At 47.7% G+C, this 26,861-nt stretch overlaps 1 protein-coding gene across 4 annotated transcripts in view; it reads left to right on the top strand.

Moving 5' to 3' along the window:
• The window catches only part of FHL2 (four and a half LIM domains 2), a 66,446-nt gene that overhangs the window by 8,866 nt on the left and 30,719 nt on the right, over positions 1 to 26,861 (top strand). Inside the window, exon 2 of one of the 4 annotated variants that reach the window (XM_086701450.1) lies at positions 26,349 to 26,560. The exons of 2 other annotated variants lie outside the window; for them this stretch is intronic. The gene's annotated coding sequence lies outside the window, so the exon portion shown is untranslated. Of the gene's footprint in view, positions 1 to 22,912; positions 23,037 to 26,348; positions 26,561 to 26,861 lie in introns of those variants that run through there. One more of the 4 variants, XM_086701453.1, reaches the window with a different exon arrangement.

Genomic DNA, 26,861 nt, shown 5'->3' with positions numbered 1-26,861 from the left:
TAATAGGTAAGCCAGGTTAACAGGTGTAACTGGCAAATGTAGTCCCTGAGCCCCAGGCTTCATTTATATGCACCAAGGTCCCCCGGCGTGGGGTTACTTTGCTGGAAACTTAATGGTGTGGAGGGGTTATTTGATGCTCATAAGTTTCCTGAAACCACACACATTTTTATTACTTTCACCAGGAAGATAAGAAACCCAGAAGCAGGATTTCTTTTAAGATGCTAGGATACAGGCCACCAAGTTAGAATCACGTGTGTGTCTTTCTCCAGGAGATGATTGACGTTTGAGAGCTGCAGACCCCAACTCACAGCTTGATTTCCCTTTAGGACATTTTCCTAAATCGGGTGCTTTTCCTCTCCGCTGTCATTCCACAAGGTCATGTGGGAACCATGAGTTCACAAGAAACTCTCCCTTGCCTGCACCTGCCCTCAATGAAGTTGTTCAAACAAAGGGACCGTTTCATAATTTCACCGTGAGCCATAACATTTATTTACCAGATTGAGACCTGCATATTTCTAAAAATAACATAATGTTGACCAGATTTTTTTTAAAAAGAATAAAAAGGAACAGAATGCATCTTGCATCGTAAGGAGAAGAATTATTTTGTGACAGTGTTTTTTCAGGGCGGCGTGTGGGGTTAGGTGATGTGGTTGTGACTTTAAAAATGCACTTCCGGGGCGCCTGGGTGGCGCAGTCGGTTAAGCGTCCGACTTCAGCCAGGTCACGATCTCGCGGCCCGGGAGTTCGAGCCCCGCGTCAGGCTCTGGGCTGATGGCTCAGAGCCTGGAGCCTGTTTCCGATTCTGTGTCTCCTTCTCTCTCTGCCCCTCCCCCATTCATGCTCTGTCTCTCTCTGTCCCAAAAATAAATAAACGTTGAAAAAAAAATTAAAAAAAAAAAATGCACTTCCTAGGGCGGGTTGCTGTCAAAGTGTTGGAGATTCACTGCTGTAACCGAATTTGCAGATTCCCTTTCTCCTTTCTCCTGGACCCTAACAGTGGCGGGGGCACCTTGCTTCCTCATACACGCTTCTCAGCCGTCCTTCCCTCTGCAGATGGCTACTTGATCCTTGAGGCTAGGAAACCAGTGAAATGGTTTCCTCCCTGATGATTTGTACAAATGGGAGTCTTTGTGGAAAAAAAAAATGACAACAGAAGCCAGTGTCTTCACCAAAGAGTGGAAGGGACATGTGAGTAGAAATCTCTGAGAAGCTTAAAAAAAAAACAACAACAACGTGGCTAGTGGTCAGGAAGTCTACACTTCTGGAGCATCTGTTACCTGAGCCCTCTCTGTGTCTAAGTGTGCAAGCGCAGATTGATTGTGCCGTGTGTTCTAACTCACCTCCTTTTTTTTTTTTTAATGTTTATTTATTACTGAGAGACAGAGAGAGAGAGAGAGAGGCAGAGCATGAGCATGGGAGGGGCAGAGACAGGAGACACAGAATCAGAAGCAGGCTCCACGCTCCGAGATGTCAGCACAGAGACCGACGCGGGGCTCGAACTCACAGACCGCGAGATCATGACCTGAGCCGAAGTCGGACACTCAACCGACTGAGCCACCCAGGCACCCCCTAATTCACCTCCCTTCTGTACCACAGAAAATGTAAAACAAATCACAGCCTGAGGCCCTGGCCCCTTCTGCGTTGTTTCAGAGTCTCTGCAGCAAGCGCTGGGCTTCCAGCCGATCCCTCCAATTTGGCAGAAGGGGTGGGGGTAGGTGGTTAAGCGGTTACCCCCACATCAAAGGCTGCTTTTCATGACTGCTGGCTAGGGAAAGGGGGACGCGAGGATGTTGGGGGAGAGAAGAAGGGAGCCACCCTAGTGAGGATGTCTGGAAGGAGAGATAAAGCAAACTGCAAAGGTATTTTAACAGACATGCTGTTTCCATTCTTTACCATGTGTTTTTCATTGTTTTCGGTTACTTTTGACTTGAATTATGGAACTCTGTCTCTTGGTTAAGGTAACGTAGACGCAATTGCTTTTGTACATCCCAAATGAATGGTGATCTTTTCGGGTGGGGCTGGGGATGATGGTAAGTGGCCAAGAAAGAAAGCATGTTGCCTTTCAGAAAGCTGGAAATGTTTTCTCTTTTCTCTTCCTTATGGGAGTAAAGAACAGTCTGTTGCCAAGAGCTCGGAGCACTTTGACAAATGCAGATGGGAAAACCTTGCGTCCACTAGGAAAAGGCAGCCCCAAGGATAAAAGGTGTGGCCATGGGGCGCCTGGGTGGCCCAGTCGTTGAGCGACCGACTTCAGCTCAGGTCATAATCTTGCAGTTCGTGAATTCGAGCCCCGCGTCGGGCTCTGTGTGGACAACTCAGAGCCTGGAGCCTGCTTCGGATTCTGTGTCTCCCTCTCTCTCTGCCCCTCCCCCCACTCATGCTCTGTCTCTCTCTGTCTCAGAAATAAATAAACATTAAAAAAAAATTTTTTTTTAAAGGTGTGGCCATTACACTGCCAACGAGGGAGCAGACACCTTTCCACCAGAGGGGGCAGGGTGTCGGATAAACAGCCTTCCGGCTACAAAAACGGGGTGGAGGCATCTGAGGTCTAAAGCAAGTACTTCCTCTCTTTGTACCACAATCTCTTCTCCTCTAAAATGCAGATAATTATATTTGTACAAGGCTACTAGGTCATTAGGTTGTCAAAGATAAGCCACATCTGGCAGGACAAAAAAAAAAAAAAAAATTGGCAGAAAATTTATTTTAAGAGTCCTGATGTTTTTAAGTGGCTTATGGTTCAGTCTGTCGCTTCATGTCTCATCTAGAGTTACAATGTGGTAATTAAAAAAAAAAAGTAAATCAAACATGAGGAAACTATAAATTAAAACACACACACACACACACACACACACACACACAAACAAACCATGCTTGTCCTTGTAGGTGACTCATTGTTCCCGTGACAGTTTTACTTCCTCCGTAGCTTTATCTTATCTGAGAAGCACCCACCATCCATCTCCTCCGGGCCCCGGGCAATCCCCGTGCACAGGTCCATACCTGACGCCCATCCCCAAGCTCATCTGGCCACCAGCTTGGGAAAGCCAGGAATCAGGGATAGTGCACAAAACTCCTGTTCTCCTCCTCAAGGACACGAGCATCTGAAAAATCCAAAGTAAGAAGGCAACCAGGTCACAGGTAGGAGCATAATGACACGACGGGAAGCCAAAACAGCTATTTCTTATTATCACCTTTCCTTTTCGATCCCCATCGCGGCCTGGATCGCTGCTGGGCCGGCCCGGGGTTCGAGGACCTGCATGCGTACTAGGAAAGACAGCCCTTCACTGCCTCTCTGCACCGGGGCAGGTCCTCTGGCCGACCCTCACTCAACTACAGGACTCCGGGAGAGGCGGAGGGCCGAGGGGAACCAGAAGATTGAGTACTGAACTCTGGTCCAAATATAAAAATAGTGTGGTGAGGAAATAGAAATGTATTTTCCATTCAATCAAAGAAACAAATCTGGAAAATTGGATCCTAGCACGTTGAGTCCCTGATGGCAGGGACTGCGATTTATGAGGCCAGCACAGAGCCATGCTTCCCAGTGGTAGATACGCCTTGATTTAACAGTGCCATATCTGTGGAACGAGGACGGGATTCATCGTGCTGCTCAGAAGCATTCGCTTTCCGTGAACTCGTTGTGAACACTCTCGTCCGACACCTAGCATCCAGTGACCAGGCTTGCGGGCTGCTGGCCTCCTCCTCCTTAAGCCCTGGCCGATAACCTCAAGGAGAGCGAAACACCGCCATGAAGCCCCAGATCACAAGCACCGAATCAAATTTATGAGGACTCTGTCCCAGGCACTGCACGTGAAGCTGGCCATTGTTCCAAGCTGGTAACAAGCTAGCAGCTCTGGGGCAGGGACTATATTCACTTTATTCCCACCTGAGAGCCTTGCTCGTCAATAGAGCCCAGACCGCATGCGGTGTAACCAGAATCCACAGCCCTCCCGTGGGTCTGACCTACACATAACACAGGGCCACCGGGCCACTGGGCCACCGCAGGCTCTGCACAACTTCAAGGGCCCCGTTCCTGGATGTGGATACAACTCCTGCAGCTGAGTGTCTTGGCATCTCTGGGAGACACATGCATTTTCCCTTTTCTCCCAAACCTTGCCGCCTAGCTCTTCCTTGGCCATCCCCCTTTCTACCCAAGTCCCTCCGATTCTTCCTCTTGCCGCTATTAGTGGTGAGCAATTTGCTCCTCTTACTAGTAGAGGTGTCATCAGTTGAATTGTGTCCCTCCAGAATCCCTGTGTCAAAGTCCTAACTCGCTGTACCTTAGAATGTGACCTTGTTTGGGAATACATTTGTTGCAAGTATGATTAGATAAGTTGGTGGGGGGGGGGAGCCTTATCGAATATGACTGGTGTCCTTATAAAAAAAGAAAAAAGGACACACTGGGACACACAAACACACACAGAGAATGCCATGTGAGCACAAAGGCAGAAATTAAGGCGATGTGCCCACAAACCAAGGAAGGCCAAAGCTTGCCAGCAAAGCATCAGAAGTCAGGTGAGAGGCAAGGGACAGATCCTCCCTCAGAGCTCTCAGAAAGGCTCCACCCTGCCAGCTCTTTGATCCTGGACTCACAGCCTCTAGAACTGTGAGGCAATAAGCTTGCGTGGTTTATGCCCCCCATTCCCTGACACGTGACATTTTGTTCCAATAATCCTAGCAAAGTAATTCAGGGGAATCGGCGGCATCTCTCTCAGAAGACAAGACATGCTCTTCTGGAACCTGACCCAGGGCTATGTGTATAAATACACTTCATAGAGAGATGAGTCCTTCTGTTTTCATTTATTTTATTTTATTTTTTATTTTTGAGAGAGAGCGTGCGCACAAGCACAGGGGAGAGGGGCAGAGAGAATCTGAAGCAGGCTCCGCGCTCTGCACAGAGCCCGACACGGAGCTCCATCCCACGACCCTGGGATCATGAGCTGAGACAAAATCAAGAGTCAGACACTCAACCGAATGAGCCACCCAGGCGCCCCTTGTTTATTTTATTTTATTTTATTTTGTTTTATTTTGTTTTATTTTGTTTTATTTTTGTTTTGAGAGAGGAGTCCTCAAACAAGACACAGCACACTGCTCAGCAGCACAACCTCGGCCACGGTTATACTCATAAACGTGGCAAGTGCAGAGCTGACACGGCTCCCTGTACCATCCTACCCAAAATGAACACATAATGGTATCTAGGTTTATGGACCCAATTTTCTTCGATACTTGCCAACTCGGACCTACCTGATCATCTGATCACAGTGCTCTCTTGGTTCTTGTTGGTGTTGTTTAACCCATGGGTCTCTATGGTTTATTTTCAGTTGGAAGAAAATGAGTGGTTTCTGTCAGGGGGGAGTGTATCCCTATGGTCCAGGAAGCTCACTCTGGTGCTCAGCTGTCGGGCAATCACAGCATCACACTAGAAGGCCAAGGATTCAGGAAGGTCAGCTCATTCAGCCCAGCACTGTCTCCATGAACGTTGAACAGCCTTCCACGGCCATTTGCAGAGTCAGAACTAAGAACAGTTGTGAGACACGAGCTACACATGCTGCCTATAAATCTCCACCATCCACCTGGATGATTGAAATTATGCCACCCCCACCTCTATTACAAAACATAATAACTGCCCAACATACAGTGGCTTAGTTCGGTGGTTCTCAATGTGTGGTTCCTGCTCCCTGCATCCCTTTCAAAGGGTTTGCAAAAACAAACAAACAACAAAAAGGGTTTGCAAAGTCAAAACTATTTTCTTCACACTTGTTCACTGTGCGGACTTTTGGGCACAAAAGCAGAGGGACTCTTGTCCCTTAGCAGGAATCAAGATGGCGGCTCCCACCAAACTTTATCTCTACCCTGGTAGGGTGTCCAGCTGCGTCCGAGACTTAAACTGACATAAAAAGATTAACAGGAGAGAAGCACACAGATTCTTACATGTATGTGGGAGCCTCCACAGGACAATGAAGACCCACAGGGGTGCTGGGCATATGTTTCTATGCCAGGTTGTACAAAGAGAGGCAATTGTGGCAAAGTAACAGAATAGATGGGGAACCTGAAGAAAGATAAGAGGTATTTTAACAAGGTCTCTTCGAATAGATTTTTTTCTGCCTCAGCTCCCCATCTGGTGATGAGAATATTTTTTTTCCCTCCTGGCACAGGGAGGACATCTTTCACATGGGAGTACATCTCTTGCTTTCAGGAAGAAAACAGTGGAGACCATTCTCCTTGCACCTGCTGTTTTTCAAGTGCTTTTAGCTTAAAATAATCCTTATGCCCAAGTGGGATATTTTGAGTGGCCTATTCTGCCACCCTTCAGACATTCTAATCACAAGAGGTGACACCCTTATTCTCACCCCTAAATCTACGTATTTTGGCCAATGGTGACAAAGCACCGCATATTGAATGCTGGTTCCATGCATATGTTTCATCCACAGGACAACATCCCAAACTTGCAAGGTATTTTCTCCCTCCCGGGGTCGAAACTGAGTCTTTTACACATGAGAAGATGCTCACCATCACTAAGTATCAGGGAAATGAAAAACAAAACCACGAGATATCACCTCACACCTATGAGAATGGCTATGATCAAAAAGATAAGAAGTGTTGGTGAGGATGTGGAGAAAACGGAACCCCCATGCACTGTTGGTGGGAATGCAAACTGGTGTGGCCACTATGGGAAACAGTAGGAAGTTTCCTCAAAAAATTAAAAAGAAAACTTCCATATGATCCAGCAATTCTACTTCTGGGTATTTATCCAAAGCAAACAAAAACACTAATTGGAAAACATATATGCACACCCACGCTTACTGCAGGATTATTTATAGTAGCCAAGACATGGAAATAACCTAATTGTCCACTGATGTATGAAAGGATAAAACAAATATGGTATATAGATACAGTGGAATATTACTCAGGCATGTAAAAGAAGGAAATCTTGCCATTTGCAACATGGATGGACATTGAGCGCATTATACTAAGTGAAATGAGTCAGGCGGAGAAAGACAAATACCATATGATCTCTCTTATATATACATATCTATACATATGTATACATATATACATATATATACATATGTATATATGTATACATATGTATACATATATACATATGTATACATATGTATACATGTACATACATGCATGTACGTACATATATACATATGTATACATGTACATACATGTGTGTACGTACATATATACATATGTATACATATATACATATATATATATACACATATCTATACAGATTGCTGGTTGTCAGAGGTGGGGGTTGGAGAATAGGAGAAATAGGTGAATTGTTTGGATTTATTTAATTTAAATGAATAGAATAAAAAATCATTGTGCATTTGTTTTTACGTGCAACAAATATATGCCAGTATAACCTTAGGGACAAGGTATGTAATATGACATTCCTTCAACTACTGTTGTATCACAGAAAATTATAAGCGACAGGTTACTGAGTAATTAAAAAGCTATACAGTAAGCAGCATTTAGCTTAGTTGCTAACTCCTAGAGTAGCTCCAGGAAGACATGGTATTCTTCTCTTCTTTAAAAAGAGAGTGGAAATTTTCTAAGAAGAGTGGAAAGTTTCCTTCTTCTGACAGGGAAAGAAAAATCGGATTTTATGGTTCTTGATCTTGGAAAATTTCTGCCCATTTTTGTCAAAGGGTGAAGCAGGAGGGAGCACACAGAGAAAGGGGACGGTGGAGAGGCTTTGCCTTTGCACTTTTGAGAGTTTATTTCTTTTGCTAGTTGAGAAGGAGAGACTTTAAGGAGACACGGTGGGTGTTCAGAAACTGGTAACGGCCAAATGGCTTGCTCAGGAGGCAGTATGAGGGAAGCGAAAGGATCCAGCAGGACCCGGGTCAAACACTCTCTTGATCTGAATGCTGCCCACACCATTAACTCGGATTTGTGGCACATTAGTTAGCCTTTGTGCCTCAGTTTTCTCATCTGTGAAACCCCTCTATGTTGTTTCCTTTAGTCTCATGAGACTTCTTAGACTGACATCTCCACATCCTCAATCGCCATTGACTCAACCTGACTCAACTTGGCTTCGCTGTCACTTCACTGCAATGGATGTCAAAAGTCAACCAACAGCCTCCATATTGCCTCGTCCAGGGAACTCCCAGCAGCCCCTAGTTTATTCAACACTACTGGCACTATTCCTAGAAATATTTTAGTAGTCAGCCTAACCACTGTCTCCCCGGACCCCCCACCCCACCTTTCTCAGTCTTTGTGGACTTCCTCCCTGCCTGTCCCTTAAACCTTAGAGGTTGTGGGAACTTGATCTTTGACCCACCCCCCACAATCCACCATCCTTCTTGGGAGACTTATTCTACTGTGTGTGTGTGTGTGTTTGTTTGTTTGTTTGTTTTAAATTACCATTTGGTTTATGGCCCTTACGTCCATCTCTCCAGTTCTAACCTTCTCCCTTGAATCGCAGGTTCAGACAGGTTTGAAAAAGCTCTTTGTATGGCCATCCCCAAAGTGCTTCAGTCTCGGTAGGTCAAAAGTGAATTCGTCAAACTCGTCTTTCTATTTTCCTGATGATGGTGGTAGCTTACGGTTACCCAAGTCAGAAGGTTGAAATTGTCTTAGACTCATCCTCAGTATCCAATCATCTATGCCAATTTCTACTGATTCGACATCTTTAAAAAATCCTTGAAAGTCATACTCTTTCCCCATTCCTACTACTACCTCCCTGCCTTCTTTTCACAGTACCAGCACAGCAGCCTGCTGTCCTGGGTTGGCTTTCCCAGCAGCCTTTCCCAGCAGCCTGGCTTTCTGGGAGGAAGCGGAGAAACGGGATAGGGAGGGGGAAGAAGGTACAGAAGGACATGGTTTCAGGTCAAGTGCCAGCTTCAGCCTGATCCCGCATAGACACTCTTGGGTGTAGACCATGCCTTGGGTTTGACCCGGCCTGAGGAAGGGAGGTGGGCTTTCACATTCCTATGCCAGTCAGTTTTTGCGAAGGACACCCCGGGGAGGAGTAACAAAGCCTCAGTAGCCCAAAGGCCATAAAAGGGGCCCACAGGAACCCAACGGGATCTAGGCAGAATGCTGACAATATCTCCTTACACCTCCTAAATGAGCCCTTGGTAGATTTCTATACTTCAGCCACATTTATCTACCAAAGTCAAAGAACTGGCCAGGTCAGCTTACTACTTAAACTCTTTCAAAGACTTCTAATCTCTTAGGAGCACTCTGTGAAAACTGGTTTTCTTCCCCATCTTAATAGGTATCAGAACTAGACAGGCGGAGGGAGTCTGTGTTAAAATACAGCATGGTCTCCTGAAGATTCACGCTGCACACCAACTCATGAAAGGCTCTGAAAAGTCCTGCAGTAAAGAAACCTGTTCACTAGTTCAGCCAAGGAATTATTAGCCCAATCTGACCTTAACCTGAGTGCTTGCTTGTGTGTGTCTTGTGGGAGGCACTTCCTACACACCACTGTCTGCAGACCTGGGTGGGAAGTGCTGACCTGTAGGACAAAGTTCCTCAGCATAGCACATGAGGCTCTCCGTGGGCTGGCCTCACCTCCTCTCAGCCTCATCCCTGGCTCTAGTAATGCTGAACTGTGCACCAAGCCTTGACACAGACCTTGTCACGTCACAGGGGCCTCTGTGTCCCATTCGTGCTGCGCAGCTGAGTTGCCATCACAGCTCAGGTCTGTTGACATCCATTCTAGGAAGCCTTCCTGAGACCCTGCACCAGTCAGGGTCCTCCAGAGAAACCGAACCAGATTATGGAGACTGAGAAGTCCCAAGATCTGCAGGGTGAGTAGGCAAGCTAAACACTTAGGGGAGCCAGTGTTTCAGTTTGAGTCCCAAAGCAGAAAACAACAACAACAGCAAAACACAAAAACAAAAACAAAAACAAAAACAAAAACAAAAACAAAACCCTGATGTCCCAGCTTGAAGGTAATAGGGCAGAAAATATTCTCTCTTACTCTGCAGGAGTCAGTCTCTCTGTTCTGTGGACCATTAGGGATGGCAATCTGCCTTACTCAGTCGGTCTACTGAATCACGTGTCAATCTCATCCAAAAACACCCGCATAAAAATACCCAAAATGATGTTTGATCACCTAACTCTCTGGGTAACCCCTATGACCCAGTCAACCTGACACATAAAGTTAACCATCACGGATGTAAGTGTATTTCTTGCGTTCCCGTCACTTTTTTCTACATCATTTTTTTTTACCATCTCAACCATTTTTTAAATGTTTATTTATTTATTTTGAGAGAGAAACAGAGGGGGGAGGGGAGTGGCAAAGAGAGAGAGAGAGAGAGGGAGAGAGAGAGAATGCCAAGCAAGCTCCATGCCATCAGCACAGAGCCCGATGAGGGGCTCAATCTCCCGAACCAGGAGATCATGACCCACGCCAAAATCAAGAGGCAGATGCCTAACCGACTGAGCCACCCAAGTGCCCCTCATCTTAACTATTTTTAAGTGTCCAATTCAGTAGTGTTAAGTGTATTCACACTGTTGTGCCACAGACCTCCAGAACATGTTCATCTTGTAAAACTGAAACCCTGTACCCATTAAACGATAACCGCCCATTCCTTCTTCCACCTGCTCCCAGCTCTGGCACCAACCATTCTATTTTTTTTTCTGTATGGATTCAAAGACTCTAGGAACCTCATGTAAGTGAAATTATTCACTTATTTGTCTTTTGTGACTCGCTTCTTTCATATAGCTTAATGCCCTCAAGGTTCATCCACGTTGTAGCATGTGACCCAATTTCCTTTCCTTTTAAGGCTGAGTAATATCCCAGTGTGTGCATTTTGCTTATCTCTTCATCCGTTGGTGGACACATGGGTGGCTTCCACGTTGCGACCGTTGTGAGCAATGCTGCGGTGGACATGCACATGCAAACATTTCTTCGTGACTCTGCTTTCAATTCTTTGGGATACATACCCAGAACAGTTTTCATATCTTAAATCAGACCAGATCTTATCGGAATTTCGTCTTTACCCAGCTGGCTCCCTCCCTTCCGGTCACACTGGACTTTAAGCTTTGGAAGGGAGGGGCTGAGTTTGATTCATGCTGGCAGCATGGTGAGGGTGAATTACTTAGCAAATAGCAATTTCCTGTCCAGTAGTTTCCTTGTGCCCACTGTCTTCAATGCGATTGCCACGAGGAGGGTATTGTGAGCTTTCAATGTCAGAACAGTCCCACATTCCAGGATCATTCACAAATTCTCCATTTCAAAGATTAGGAATCTGGGTGAGCAGGGGAAAAGGATTCTCACTAAAACCAAGAGTAAGGGACAAGGGCTATCATGATGTGCTTGAAAAGAATTGAGGAAAAAAATGTTGCGTGTTACATTTTGTTTTCTTTATTTAAAAAAAAAATTTTTTTTTTCAATGTTTTTTTATTTATTTTTGGGACAGAGAGAGACAGAGCATGAACGGGGGAGGGGCAGAGAGAGAGGGAGACACAGAATCGGAAACAGGCTCCAGGCTCCGAGCCATCAGCCCAGAGCCTGACGCGAGGCTGGAACTCCCGGACCGCGAGATCGTGACCTGGCTGAAGTCGGACGCTTAACCGACTGCGCCACCCAGGCGCCCCAACATTTTGTTTTCTTTAAAAGTTGCTCTGAATGAGACATCATTGATCTTTGGTAATACTCTTTCTATAGTTATAATTTGTTTTTGTTTCTGAAAGTTACATCTTAAGACTAACTCAAAGGTAATACTAGGAAGTTACGCCGATGACCTTTAATTTTGTTCTACAGTTTAGGATACAGAGGGTTTCAGTCTGCCTTAGTTTTTGGATCAGTTTTATGACTGAAATGAGAATGAATGAATCTGAACATCTAAAGTGATGAAGGCAGGGGTGCCTGGCTGGTTCTGTTGGTAGAGCATGGGACTCTTGATCTCAGGGTCGAGTTTGAGCCCCACATAGGGCACAGAGCTCACTGAAAAAAATAAATAAATAAAGTGATGATGGCAGTGTGCACACATGTGCTGTTCACGGGGCCCATTGTGTAGTTCTTCATGGATGTTCATATTCCTCATCTCCTGCTTTTAAATTCCATGCGGATTTCATAAATGAGCCATGGGTTCAGGGCCAAAATGGCAGACATTTTGTGAACGATGAGACGGAACTTGGAAACCTTAGAATAAAAATCCTCTTTGTATGGATCCCATGACACCTTACCTGAGGTTGGCTTAATATGCAATGTGCCCATTCCCAAAAGAACTCAGCATGCTTCTATCACGTAACGTTTTCGAATGCTCGAAGCTGTGACCACTGCCTTCTGCGTTCAGCTTCACAGCGCTGTAAGCTTCTATCCCAAAGAATTACTCACCTCACTGCTCCTCTCCTGAGCACTTCAGCATTTCCTTCTCCCTGAGTGGATCCCTTGGTTGCCAACATAACAGAAACACAAGCTGATACAAGAAAATGTACATACCATAAACTTCCCTCTGCTTACCTGTGCCAAGAAATCCTTCTGGTCTGAGTAAGGCAATCCAACGTGCGGTTTTCGACACCAACATCATCTGGCAGTGTGATACATGACATGTTTCTCAGAGATGAGCAGTTAGAAGAGACTTGAAAAGGCATTGCCCTAATAAATCTGCTGGTGGGCAGCTTACCAACATTCGGAGCACTAGCTATTGAAGGACTAGCCCTACAGTGATGCCCACTTCGGCTGTGTGGCCCCACGTCTGTTTGGGGTTATTTCCCTCATCGGGGCACGGGCTCCGTTATTGTCAGGATGATGAAAGGAGAATGACTCCAGGCTTCTAGAAAGTGGAGGAGTTGCCTGGGTTTAAAACTCAGGTCTCTGTGTAGCTGGCAAGCTGCTTCCATTTGGGAGATGAACCTCTTACACTGCCCTCCTGCTTCCCGGTGTCCTGACGTTGGTGCGAACAGTCATCTTTGGCGCTCTGCTTCCCAAAGCGCGCACCCTGCTCCCAGCTCTGCTGGGGGGCGCATGGTAATCGCAGTGTCCCCACCCCAGCCTGGTGACCAGGCCAGGGATCCTGGTATTCCTCATCCTCTGGAATGTCCCTTCATTCCAGTTAACTTGGCCTCAAGCCCTTGTGGTGGGAACAAGGCAGGAGTCGGCTTGTCCTCCTGACAGAGACACTCCTACAGAGCTACAGCTTTGTTACCTGCTCCCGTGGAAAAGTGCAGTCACATGCTTTTCCAGCCTGACTCCCCAAGCAGCTCCAGCCCCACCCCCCTGCCCCGGGGAGTCCACACTGGACGAGAGGCAGCTCCAGGCTGAATCTGATATTACCCCTCTGCCTCTTCTCTCTGGGACCAAGAACCTCCATAGGCATTGAAACAAGAACAGCATCATTTACTACTGCACCATAAATAGGACTTGCCAGAGTAGCAAGACCAAAGGATAACTTCTGTTAGTCCTACACACAGCTACTTTAACAACTCCCGAACAAAATGTACCATTTACCGTGACCTCGGGGGTTGACCTAAGGAGCTGGTAAATGCCTTCTGCCCCTCCCTGATTTGCTCCCTTGCGGGGCTTATAACGTCATGGCCTCCCTTGGAATGGCCGAAACTAAGTGTGAAGCTGTGTCGTGGAGAGAGTTTGGGGGTAACTGCTGCCTCTTCCTCTGAAACCATTCCCAAATTCCAGGGATCGGCAGGTGAACGGCAGCCTGCACCTTGTCTGTCCACGTGAATTAACTAGCCACGTGCGGGCTTCTTGTGTATTTCCCAGGTGGAAGCCTGCTTTCACTTGCTTTTACCCTCTCTTCCTCTCTCCTTCCCTCACTTCTCTGTTGTCTCACCCACAGTGTCTTTGTGTTCTCATTTGGACTAGTCTACCCAGCAGGCCTCCGCGGCCCCTCCTCTGTGTCCCAAAGCTCGGTTGCAGAGACATTCTTGGCCTTTGAGTCACAGCCCCCTCTCAGCCCTCCCGGCCACCACCTCCGGCTGCGTCCTTGGCCCGCAGGGAGGCTCCCCACACTCCTGGTGACTGCTGCCGGCTCTCCTGGCCTCCCCTGAACCAGTGCTCTGCTACCTGCCCTCACCCCCCGCCGTACCATGTGGGATACAGAGCCCCCTAAAACCACCCCTCCTCCTAGAGTCCGAGACAGAAAAGAGAAGAAACGAATCTTCCAAGACTCTGCCTCTGATCTACACCCACCTCACTTTCCTACACACACACAAAAATGCCACCGTATCAGCAACCAAAAAAAAAAAAAAAAAGAAAGAAAAGAAAACATGTGTTGAAACAGTGATGATGAATGATGGCTCCTCTAAACTCTGCATTCCAGAATCAGGGATGTCAAGTTTACATTCATTGTCTACTAGCCCTGATTAGTTCTGCTCGAGCAAGGAGCCGCTGTCCTCCCTCTGCTCGTGCATGCCCTTTGCAAGTGAGCAAGAGAGACCCATCCAAAGTAAATGAGCTCTCATGGCAAGCCCAACCAGCTGTGGGAAAGGGCGCTTCCCAGAAGGTTCTGCAAGTGCAGGGTGTTGCTTCTAATCTCGGCTGGGAGATGTCCAATCTTATTGTCTGGCGATGTGGAAGTCAACATGTGGATCCCATGACTTGGGAGTGTGGATGGCCACAGTGAAGGAGAGTACAAGCTTATTAATTTGGTCTACCTTTGGTAATGTTTATACATCGTCAATACGAGTGAATGAGGGAAATACACCAGTTTTTCTGAATGCGTGATTCTGCCATAAAGCACATTTGGTGGGAAAGGGTGATCCTATGTGGGCTCATCTCTGCAGCCTGCTCATCTAAAGCACATTTCTGGGGTGGGGACACCCCTCTCCAGCAGAGCTGGATATCGCTAAATAGGCTACTGCAATTAGACCCTCTGACAAATGGCCTGCCAGACATGCCCAGGCAGCTGCAGAGGACAGAACCTTTATCAATTTCTGTGGGAGACAGAACCTTTGTTTTGTATGCTCCCATTTGTATAGACATATTTCCTTAATGCATTTAACAGCAAATCAAGCATGTCCCAAGCATCATTTTAAGCCAATGAATTCATTAATTCAGTTGCGAATGTGAATTAGCAACTGCAATTGTAAATTAGCAACCGAAACTGTGGCTTCCGTTTTGCATGGCAACTTCGAGGTTGTTCATTGTCCACGGATGAGCTGCTCTCTCCGAGGTTGAGGCAGGCCCAGGCAGGGGGTGACAGGGGCAGGCCAGGAGACGCAGCTCCCTCAGCAGGAAGAGCTAGACACTCAGAGGCAGAAGTGCTATCCTTCAACAGCCACTTGTGGACCCTCCTGCAGCCTCATTTCAGCTGCTTAAGGTCCCTTTGGAAGACAGCCCTGGGAGCACTCCAGCTAATGCTGGAAGAGCAGCTCCGGGATCACATCTGTCACTGCCGGGGAGGACAGGCCCTGCATTTCGCTTTAATGCAAGGGTTTGCAAGTCTGATCGCAGTGCAAAGCCCAGATAACTGGTCTGCCCAAATGGGCCATGGGATGAATTTGGCTGGTTCCAGGAGGCCCATATGAGCCCTTGTATGGCAGCCCCACATTGGTTTAGGCATTTTCAGGAAACCTGAATTGAATTCAGTGGATAATGACCAAGTTGCAGAGAACGCAGAAATGAATGTCTCCAACCTTGGCCATAAGGGGCTCACAGTCTTACCTCTATTGTTATAAACAAGGGAAGGACGAGACAGTATGGAATGGTCAAAAGCAAGGCTATTGATGGGTACTCCAGGCAGCTTTCCCAGAGGAGATACTTTACCTGTGTTTCAAAGGAGGCACAAGAGTTTGCCAGGCAGAACAGAGGGAGGAAAGCCATCTTTTCTCACTGGTGGCATGTGGAGCATGTAGCAGCCAAGAGTCTGGGTAGGAAGGGGTCTCAAGGACCTCCTGACTTAGGAGGGAAGTCCCTGTCCTTCCGACCTGACGTTCCAACCATACTCTTCGAAATAGAAAACCTCTCAAGCAATACCTTCATCTGCTTTCAGCATGACCTGGAAACTCAAGGGACCTGTGTTGATCCAGGGAAACAGACATATCACACAAACAGGGTGGGAGACAGAACTGGGTCGGTAACATGGTAACAAGGTCAGGGAGCCAGGTGGTTATGATAAGGTCATCCGCAAGAGGAAAGTGTAATTTCAAATTGTTGAAAGGAAAGCAAAAGAAAGACCATGGGGAGGGCAGGAAAAGAAAAGAAAAGAGGAGAGGAGAGGAAAGGGGAGGAGAGGAGAAGAGAAGAGAAGAGAAAAAGAAGGAAAGAGAAAAAGAAAGAAAGAAAGAAAGAAAGAAAGAAAGAAAGAAAGAAAGAAAGAAAGAAAGAAAGAGAGGGAAGGAGGGAGGGGGGAAGGAGGGAGGGGGAAGCAAAGGAGAAAAAAGAGAGAATGAGAGGGAGGGAAGGAGAGAGGGAGAGAGAGGAAGGCAGGAAGGCAGGGAAACGAAGAGGCATTTACTAAGAGTTTAAGGAAAGCTAATGAAGGATTCGGGTATCTGACAGTGATTTGCCACTGGAGCCCCTGATCCCTGCAGGAGGCAATGACTAATCTGGAACTGTTACAGAATAATTCCTCAGCATCTCTAACTGTGCAGAAGTTTCCAAAAATATGTGTGCGGTTAGGATGGCCCAGAATTTTAAAAGATTCTTTGGGGGGAGGGGGACAAATAGTACTGCCAGGATACTCCGAAGGTCAGACATTTTAGGAAATCTTTTCCTGGTATTCCAGTGGTGAAGTACCATTACAAGGATGAGCACGAAGCCCGGCCCTTCCAGAAAGCTCTGTTGAGCCTCTCAGGACCGATGTTAAAGCACTTTCTGAACCAGGCGGAAGATAGCCCTCCCCTTGTTTTTTTAGAAGAACATAAGGCAACATAAAATAAAGTTCTTCATCACACACAAACGTCACACAACACGCTGTGGAGTCATTTCTATGACAGGAGACCTTTTAGAAAATTGTCAGTGGTTGATTAGCCATAAAAATAACTTCTAGAAGGACTAGACAATTTCAAATAACTCTTGGAGGAGAGAAGAGAGGTCATTGTCTGTTTTAGAGGTTAAGTAAAGAGGACACACAAAGGTCACGTGTGGCACACGTACCCAGCTTCCCCCTGGGCTAGAGCCTTGCCCCACCCTCCCCTCCGGGCAGCCCAGGTTCGTCTTCGCTAGAACACTGGATTTTCTGTTAATGACCCTGATCAAAGTGGAAATAGTACAGAGAGGACTTTGGTGGCAGGGAGAGAGAGTGCCGGGGATTAAAAATTACGGTGCTGGGTCAGAGTTAATTCACAAAGAAGAACTGTGACTTCAGTGTGGGTCGAAGTCAACATTCTGAAAAAGAAGGGAGCACCCTCCCATTTCAGGGACCCCAGGAAGAACTGCCAGAGGTCACACAGACAAGTGCTTCCGGTATTTTAGGGAAGAAAACATGGTGTGTTCAAAATAGGATTTTGCCAGGTTTGTGCACTGTTCTTTTAAATGGGTTTTGGAAGAGCAGACAGAGGAAAAAAGAGTAAAACTTGGCAGCCAGAGAAGTGACTGGGTTATTGAAGAAAAAAGCTGAACTCAGAGACAGGAAGATCTCAGACAAGAAGCAAATGTTTTCAGGGCCCACATTAGAAAGTTTTCATCTGAAACAGTTCAGTAACATTTCCTGATCCACAACTGCCCTTTGAGCCTGACAGAAATGAACTGTGGTGTGGACGGTTTCATTTTATTGGCCATTAGGCTGCCAAACAGAACCTTTCTTAAATGAGTTATCAAAGCCACAGTGGAAACTTGTATGAAATGCTCCAAATAAGCTTTAACCAATAATGGCAAGCTCAGAAAAGCATGGAGTAGTTTGTGGATTTGGCTCGAAGCCAGACATGTTTTGAGGTTTTGAACACTTGCGACTATTTGCATCCAGTAAATCAGTTTGTGCAAAAGAGAGAACAAAGCAACGGGATATGGAAACTCTGCATCTTAAGAATGAGCCAAGCCTTTCCCTCCTAACCAGAGCACAGCCAGAGCGGGGAGGGGAAGCGAAAGAGTTGGCTTTTTTATGAAGGGCTGGGCTTTTCCTGAAAGTCTTAACAGGCAAAGGGGCAACGTTTAGAACAAGCTACAAGAACAGAGCTGTAGTGTAACCAGACCAAATTCCTCAGTTTGCTGGAGGGGACATTGGGACCAAGCTCATGGGCACAGACAGGTGAGCGTCCTGCCTGCATGGTCGACTTTGACAGAAGGGTTCCTATTCTATCCAGGCAAATGATACTTTTAGAAAAAGTGAGCCCATGTGCCTTAGCCAGCATCCTGGGGTGGCGCCGTGTCATGGGTAGGCAGACGCGCACAGACCTGCCCCCGACCCCTTTTCCCTCCTGGGAGCATAGCAAGAACTCAGGGCTGACCGCCAGCTTTTATGATGTTAGACACTCACCCTCCAACTATCTGAGGCAATTAAGAATGATTACCTCTGAATCAAGGGCAAATCATCCAACAGTTTCCTGCCCAGGCTTTGAGTGGGCAGAGTTCTGCCTGTGAGAAGTGCTATAAAAATCCTCATTGAAATGGCCAGTTAGGGTAAGGACATAGGGAGGTCTGACCTTCCACCCATGTTTTTGTGTTGTCCCTTTCTTCCCGGTGATGGTCAGGTCTCCTAGTACCCTGGAGGTGGCCAAGGTCAGGAGGAGGCCCCTGCCTGTGTGCCCCTCGCCCACCTGCTCCCCCCACCATCAGGTCTGACTACCCTCCCAGAAGCAGTGCCTTCCTCTCAGGGCCTTTCAGAGGAGAGGAATTAGGCTTCAGATCTGTATCACTGACATACAGGCTGCAAGGGTTTGCCTTGTGAATTTTCTGCCTGTACTTCCCTCCTGTAAGTACCTGGCAGAGTAATACTTGCACTTAATTGGATTTTAGAGTTCCAAAGCCCAGTCTATGTTTAGTGAATCTATTTCCACTTCCCCCACCCCTAGAAACTAACATGTGGGTTTCTGGTAAATTACTTATGTCCAGAGTTGGAACCCCTAGGGAGTATTTTACCTCAAGGCACTATTAGTCATCAGAATTACCTGGAGGCCTTGTTAAAACACAGAGAATGTTTACTTCTAACCATTTTCTGGTTGACCCTGATGCTGCTGGTCCCCGGCCATACTCTGAGAACCGCTGGCCCACTCCCTACAGCCTTCCCTCTCTTTCCCTGCTTCCTAGCTACTCCATCCCTGAAACCACCCCCGTGGCAGAGGAAGAAGTTAAGGCGTGGTGGCTGAGGGAATTACAGGAGAGTTGAAATTAACATGAGAAGCGTGAACTACCTATCACAGTTGCCACTGTGCCTTTCCCAGAGAATATAATTTCTTAATTTCTTTCCTCCGTGAATTAGACTTGTATCCGCAGCAGAGAACTTTTCTCTCAAAAAGACAAATCTTTTATCTTTAGAATACAACCTCAACTTTATTCCTTCCTTCTGGATGAGAACTAAGTCTGTTTCCTTCCCTTTTTTTTTTTCAACGTTTATTTATTTTTGGGACAGAGAGAGACAGAGCATGAACGGGGGAGGGGCAGAGAGAGAGGGAGACACAGAATCGGAAACAGGCTCCAGGCTCTGAGCCATCAGCCCAGAGCCTGACGCGGGGCTCGAACTCACGGACCGCGAGATCGTGACCTGGCTGAAGTCGGACGCTTAACCGACTGCGCCACCCAGGCGCCCCTTCCCTTTTTTTTATTGAGATATATGGAACGTATAATATTATGTTAGTTTCAGGTGGACAGCATGCTGATGTGATATTCAAAGATACTGCTAAGTGATCACAATAAGTCGAGTTAACATCCATCACAGTTACATTTTATTCTTGTGAGGAGAGCTTTTATGATCTACTCTCTTACCAACTTTCAAATATACAATACAGTATTATTAGCGATAGTCACCATGCTGTACATCACATCGTCAGGACTTACTTTACAACTGGAAGATTGTACCTTCTCACCACCTTCACATTTCCCTCTTATTCCGAATTCATCTCCACTTTACCATCAAATAAAATACCATGGAATATGGGCTGCCTGGGTGGCTCATTCAGTTGAGTAGCTGACTCTTGATTTCAGCTCAAGGCAGGATCCCATGATCTCTCCAGAGTTTGATCCCCAAGTGGGACTCTCAGTGCTGATAGTACAGAGGCTGCTTGGGATTCTCTCTCCTTCTTGTTCTCTGCCCCTCCCCCACTTGCGCATGCGTGTGCGCCTGCGCTCTTTCTCTCTCCCTCTCGCTCTCTTTCTCTTTTTCTCAAAGTAAATAAACTTAAAAAAAAATTACCATGGAATAAAAACTCATATTTACTGAGTGCCTACTATGGCCAAGGACTAACCACTGGTTAGTGGTTTATGAGTCATCTCAAAGGATATTTCCAACAATTTTGCCAAGTATGTTATTCACCCATTTTACATGTGAGCAAACTGTTTTTAAAATAGTTGTCCTTTGATTAAAATTGTTCAGAAAAGTACTTATCATTCAGCTTAGAATTGTATTTCTGTTGCCACTACTTCCAGCAAACCTTGATTTTCTATAAATTCTATTTAACAAATTTGCTTCCTATTTGTCTTAAAAAGGAGCACATGTTGCTTTAATTGGAAAAATATTGTTATGTTTTGAATATTTACACAGCTCAAAGTTTAAAAGAAACAAAAGGGTATAGAGTAAAACTCAATCGCCCTTCCCCTCCTGACCCCAAGCTCCCCAGATCTCCCCAGAGACCGCTATTACTAATATACGTGGTCTTCCTCTCTTCCTTTCTCAACACAAACGGCTGGTTACTATCTACTGTTGTTTTCATGGACATAACTCAGAGATCAGGCCAAATCAATAAATATAGCTACTTTGTTCTTTTTAAGAGCTATGAATAGAAATAACTCTAAAATATTTACCATATCCCTGTTGATGAACATATAGCATGGTCCAATATTTTGCTGATACGAAGAATTTCACAAGGACTACTCTTGTATATGTATCAGTTTACACATGAGCAAGTCTATCTGTAAGATAATTTCCTGTAAGGGAAAATCCTGGGTCAAAACCAAATGGTATGTGCATCTGTAATTAAAAAAAAATGTTCCATTACATAATTTTTCAAGTATTACCAAAGGAAAGAGACTACTATAATGAACCCCACACCCCGTCACCCAGCTTCAAGTTACCGGTAATCCATGGCTGATACTATTTCATATACTGGCCCCACCCCCCACCTCAATGTATTTTGAAACAATTTCAGACATAATGTTATTTCATTGGTAGATATTTTGGCACTATTTCTGAAAACCAGGGGCTTTTAAAATATGTGTATTACTTCATCATCACACCTAAAATAAATTAATACTAATGTATCAACATCATCAACTATCTTCTTAGGGCCACACTACCCCAAAGTGTCTCATGAAAATTGATTTTTGAAATAGTTTTTTCTGTGTTTCAGAATCCATTCAAGTCCACGCTGTTCATTGCAGCTAGTTAAATCTTTTGATCCCTCCCCCACGCACCCCCACCCCCCGGAGATCATTTTGTAATTTGCAACTATACAGGCAACAAATCTAGATAACTGTCTATACACACTTTGCTGAAGATACTGTCCTGCTCCATCAGTGGGAATGCAGGTCTGGAGCCCAAGCTCCTGTTCTTGCTGAGAACCTGTAGAGTCCGGGAGGAATGGGGGAAGGAAGGCTGGGTGGGCTCACAGCTGTGGCAAGTCTCAGCCCTCCGGGTTGGGGGGGTGGGGGCACTGGAGTGACTTTCTCTTCCCGCAAGCTACCTGCGTGGCTTTGCCTATGGAAAGACTCCAGGTCAAATCTCAGCCGGCGTAATTATTCTCAGGAGGCCTTGAACAAATCTCTCTGAGCTGAGATTTCCTCACCATAAAACTGGAATATTAATCCTTATCTTAAGGGGGTGAGAATCAAAGGAGATCTCAGGTAGAGTGACAGCGGCTGGGACTCTCAAGTTCTGTGATTCCATGATGGAGACCCACTGGCAGTCTAAAATACCAGCAGACCCTGAGCACCCACAAAGAGAGAACAATCAAATCGTTCTTCCTCCTTTGAGGAGCGCAGATTGTTAAATATAGCATGCCTGCCCACCGTCTTTCTGCTCTGCCTTTGCGGCGGCCCCATCAGCTCATCTTCCCGCGTGTCTGCGGGCGGAGACTGGCCACCCACTCAAGAGCCAACATTTCTGTCTCGATGCCCCCCTTCCCCAGGCGTGGGACGCAGCCTGTGCCCTCTGTCCTGCAGGTTGAGCGGTGCCATCTGTCCCTACTAAGTGTGGGCTTCAGGCACAAGGGCTGGGCTTTCAGTGTGGGAGGCACTTTCTCCCCCTCACCTTTGTTTTCTCGCCCTCAAGGGAAGGACAGAAAGTCCAAACAGCCCTCGGGCCCCAGGAGTGGGGGGGGGGGGGGCGGGGGGGGGGCGGCTGGCCCTGGCCCTTCCCCGGGCCCCAGCCCCGTGGAACAAAGAACCTGGCATTATCCATTCCTTCGGGCCATCTGCTAGGCGCAGGTCATGACCGAGGGGGGTCTGTGGGGTCAGGAGGAAAAGGCCCAGGGCGCAAGTACACCCCAGGCGCTGTCCTCCTGCAGCCGCACGAGCTGATCGGCAGCCCCCGCTTCAGCAGCCCGGCCCACCCCCCCTCTCAGGCTTCCGCGGGCCTGGCGTTCCCGGGACCCGGGCGTGGGGAGACCCCTGCCGCTGCGCCCCGGCCGGGCCCCGGGGGGCGGCAGCGGCGGCCCGCGCGCGGCTCTGGCCCCAAACTCGGCCCTGTGAGCCGACGCCGGGGCCGAAGCTCCCGTAGCCCCCGTGCGCCAGAGACCCGGGGAGGGGGGGAGCGTAGCCCAAAGCAAACAAAGAGTCGGGGTCCGCGGGCGCGCCCCGGCCGCCGCACCCCCGCGCGGCTGCCCCAGCGCCGAGCCCGCGCCGCCGGCGCCAAGGAGGCGTGCGTCTCCTTATATGGTCAAATGACACGGCGGGGGTTCTCTCGGGCGGGAGCCGCCGCGTTCCACCCGGCCGGCCGCCCCGCCGCACGCCCGCGCCGCCGCCGCCCCGGGACGCACGCCCGCCGGGTCCCCGGAGCCCGCCCGCGCCGCGCCGCGCCGTGAGTGCCTTCCGTCCGCGCCCTCCGCGGGGAGCCCACAGCTTGGGGACCAGGCGGCCAGGCCGCGTGAGGGCCGGGGAGACTGGAGCCGAGACGCGGGGGAGACCCGGGAGAGGGGAGCGGAAGCGTGCGGACACCTGGGGAGGGACCCCGGCCCTGGGGGCGACCTGGAGACCGGACGCGGGGGAGACCCTTGGAGAGGGAAGCCGAACCTTGGAGAGATCCGGGGAGAGGGGGGCGTCTGCGGGGGCGACCCAGGCGGGGGAGACCCAGGCGGGGGAGGGGGAGCGGAACCGTGAGGACCCCTGGGAGAGGGGAGCACAGCTGAGGGATGACGTAGGCTGAGCGGAGCAGAAGCGTGCGGACACCTGGGAGAGGGGAACCGAGCCTGGAGGGAGACCCAGGAGAAGGGAGCTGAGCCTTGGGGACGCTCAGGGAGAAGGGAGCCAAGGCTTGGGGGAGACCCGGGTAAAGGGAAGCTGAACCGTGGGGACTCCCGGGGAGAGGGAAGTGAAGCCGCGGGGTAGACCCCGAGAAAGGCCGGCCTGAGGGGAGTAGAACTGTGGGGACACCTGGGAGAGGGGAGAGGGGAGCTGAACTGTGTTAGGGACGGCTGGGGCGCTGTAGTGGGGGGGAGGGGGCAACGCTGGATCCTGGGGGTGGGGGGAGACCCATCGCCGGATCCTGGGAGGGAAAACATTGGTCCGAGTCCTGGCCAGGCGGGTCGCCGGGTGGGAGCGAGGGTACAGCCAACTCCCGGCGGGCCCTGGGTGAGGGCTGGCCGCGGGTCCGAGCGCGGGGAGGTGACCATCCCCGCCCTTCCCGGAGGCCAGGACTCTGGAGTGTGAGCGAGTGTGAGCGAGTTGTCGGGGCCAGCAAGCTGGTTGCCATCCACCAGTGGGGGTGTCCGAGGCATTTCCCTTAGGTCCAAAGATGTGCAGCTTGCGATGGGACCTCAGGCACCGACTTGGGCAGAACATAAAAGACTGAACTATCAGATTTTAAAATATGGGCCTATTTTAAACGAGAAACACTCTGATCTTAAGTTCCACTTGTATGATATTTTAGCACACCTGAAATTTCGGGTTAAATGTTGTCTCTTAGGTAATCAACAATGAATCCTATCTTATCTTCAGACCCCAGTTTGGGCTTCCATTGCAACTGGTCTAGCCGAGATTAAATGAAATGTATTCAGCTGCCTTCCATGATGTGCACTTAGGGGGCTGTGCTCCCTTGCACTTACTTTGGGAGGTAATAAATCACAGTTTGGGCTTAGAATCAGGAGAACTGTGTTCAAAACGAGGCCAGCTACCTCTTGCACTAGCTTTGCTTACCTGTGTTTTGCAATAATATGTTAGAGGGGGGAAGTTCTGATATCCGGAACATCTGAAGCAAGTCTTAGAAGTACAGGGATTTCTAGTCTGACAATTCAACTTCCATAAAACCAAGGTACATTTATGTAAATTTGTTTCACAGTGTTTTCCTCTGAATTCGCTCACTCTGAATTTTTAAGGGTTATCAGTTAATTCATTTGACCCCCCAAACAATGTGGGGGCTAGGGGTGCTGACCCCCCATGCAGTTGAAAATCCACATATAAGTTTTGACTCCCCAGAAGTGTAATTACGGATAGCCTACTGTTGCCTCGAAGCCTTACTGATAACATAAAGAGTTAACATATTTTATATACTGTATGTATTGACCGCCGTATTGTTACCGCCGTATTGTTACAATAAGGTAAGCTAGAGAAAAGAAAATGTTATTCAGAAAATCATGAGAAAATACATTCACAGTGCTTTATTTATGGGAAAAAAAAGCTGCATATAAGTGGACCCGCACAGTTCAAACTTGTGTTTTTCAAGGGCCAACTGTATATAGAATTGGGTTTCTACAGTGTTTATTATGGTGCCATGTTTTAACATGCTTCTGCACAGCAGCACATTGACAAGGGCTAAATCAGGGTGCGTGGGTGGCTCAGTCAGTTAAGCATTGACTCTTGATCTCAGCTCAGGTCTTGATCTTGGGGTCGTGAGTTCAAGCCCCACGTTGGGCTCTGTGCTGTGCGTGAAGCCTACTTAAAAAGGGGGGAGGGGCTAAAGTGGTTTATTATAGATCAGGCACTGTTCTAGGCACTGACATTCAGTCTCATTCAGTCCTCACAAATATGCTGTAAGGCAGGTGTGATAGGCTGGTGGACATGCGCGGTTGGAACAAGGCTCCCTGACATCACATTCCTCGGAGTCTAGCTGTACAACCTTAGCTAAGTCACCTTATCTTTATCTCTTGGTACCTCAGTTTCCTCAACTGGGAAACAGGGAGGTGATAGTGGCTTGCTTGAAGGGTTGTTATCAAGGCTGCACGTCATAAGCAGTGTATATGTTGACATCATCTTTGTCTTTGCAGATAAAGTAAAGCACAGAGAGATCAGAATAACTTGCTCAAGGTTTCCCAGACAGTAAATGGTGGTCCTTTGATCTGACCCCAGGCAGCTTAATTGGAGAGGCTGAGTTTGGGAGCATACATGTATATTTCAGTGAGGCCTTATGCTGCATACTTTGACCCATGAGTGCTTGTAAATTACTTCCAGTACTGCGGGAAATCTGGTTTGCACACAAAAAAAGCCCTGTCAGATATTGAAAAGCAGTTTGGCTGGGCAGTAGGAGGCCTGGGTTTTATTTCTGTCCTGCATCAAGGGTGGGTTACCCAGCCTCTGGGGCTGGGATTGTTTCATTTGTCAACAAGGGGGCTGGAGTAGATAAGCTGCTCTCTGGCTCAGAGGCCCTAAGATACAAAGTTCCTTGAACTTGAGTGAACAAAAACAGATACGGGATACTTCCTGTGTAGTTTTATTATGAGAATTTTATCAAAGCCCATTTATCATGTGGGATTATACTGAGAGCCCACTGCCTGAAGATGACCACCTTGACACAAAATTTTCCGGGCTCTTCTCTAGTGACCGAGAGCCTGGTCTTCCAGGAGATCAAGCTGGCACTGTGACTTTGGGGCAAGTTACCAGGCACCTCTGTTATCCTGAATTGTGGATTTCAACTTTGGCCCCTGTGATGGTTAATTTTATGTCAACTTGACTGGGCCGGCCACAGGATGTCCAGACAAGTGTTCAGACACTTCCTGGGTGTATCTATGAGGGTGTTTCTGGATGAGATTCACGTTGGAGCCTGTAGACTGAGTGAAGCTGATTGCCCCTCCCAATATGGGTGGGCCTCATCCAATCAGTTGAAGACCTGACCATGAAGGTTGAGCAAGTGGGAATTCCTCTTGCCTGACTGTTGGACTGGGATATCAATCTTTTACAGCCTTCAGACTCAGACTGAAAAGGAGACTACCTAAGAGGGCACTTTCCCTGCCTGACTGCAGACCTGGGATATTGGTCCTTTCCAGCCGTTGGGCTTGAACTGAAACTCAACTCTTCCTGGGTCTTGGGCCTGCTGACTTTTGAATTGTAACTGACATCATTGGCCCTTCTGGCTCTCCGGCCTTCCACAGATCTTGGGACTTCCATAATAGTGTGAGTCAATTCTTTGTAACAAATCTCTGTATATATATAAATATATATGTATGTGTATATGTATATGTATCCTATGAGTTCTGTTTCTCTAGAGAATCGAATGCAGTTCTCCAGTAATTTTGCTTAAAAATTCTCCCACCAGCAATCAGTCTTGTTTTTTTTAAGATTCCATGGCTACTTTGCTACCGGTGGTATTGATTTTCTTTCTGCTATAAAATGTGATCCCCTCCTAGAGATCTAATGACACGTCTGGGCAGCGTCTGATGTGTCATGGTTCTCATGGGTGATTCTCACACCTCGT

This window comes from Puma concolor, chromosome A3 (assembly GCF_028749965.1).
Source record: "Puma concolor isolate L17-30 chromosome A3, mPumCon1.1.hap2, whole genome shotgun sequence".
Lineage (NCBI taxonomy): Eukaryota > Metazoa > Chordata > Mammalia > Carnivora > Felidae > Puma > Puma concolor.
The sequence above is the reverse complement of the archived record's forward strand: the minus strand, read 5'-3'. Positions and strand labels throughout refer to the sequence as shown.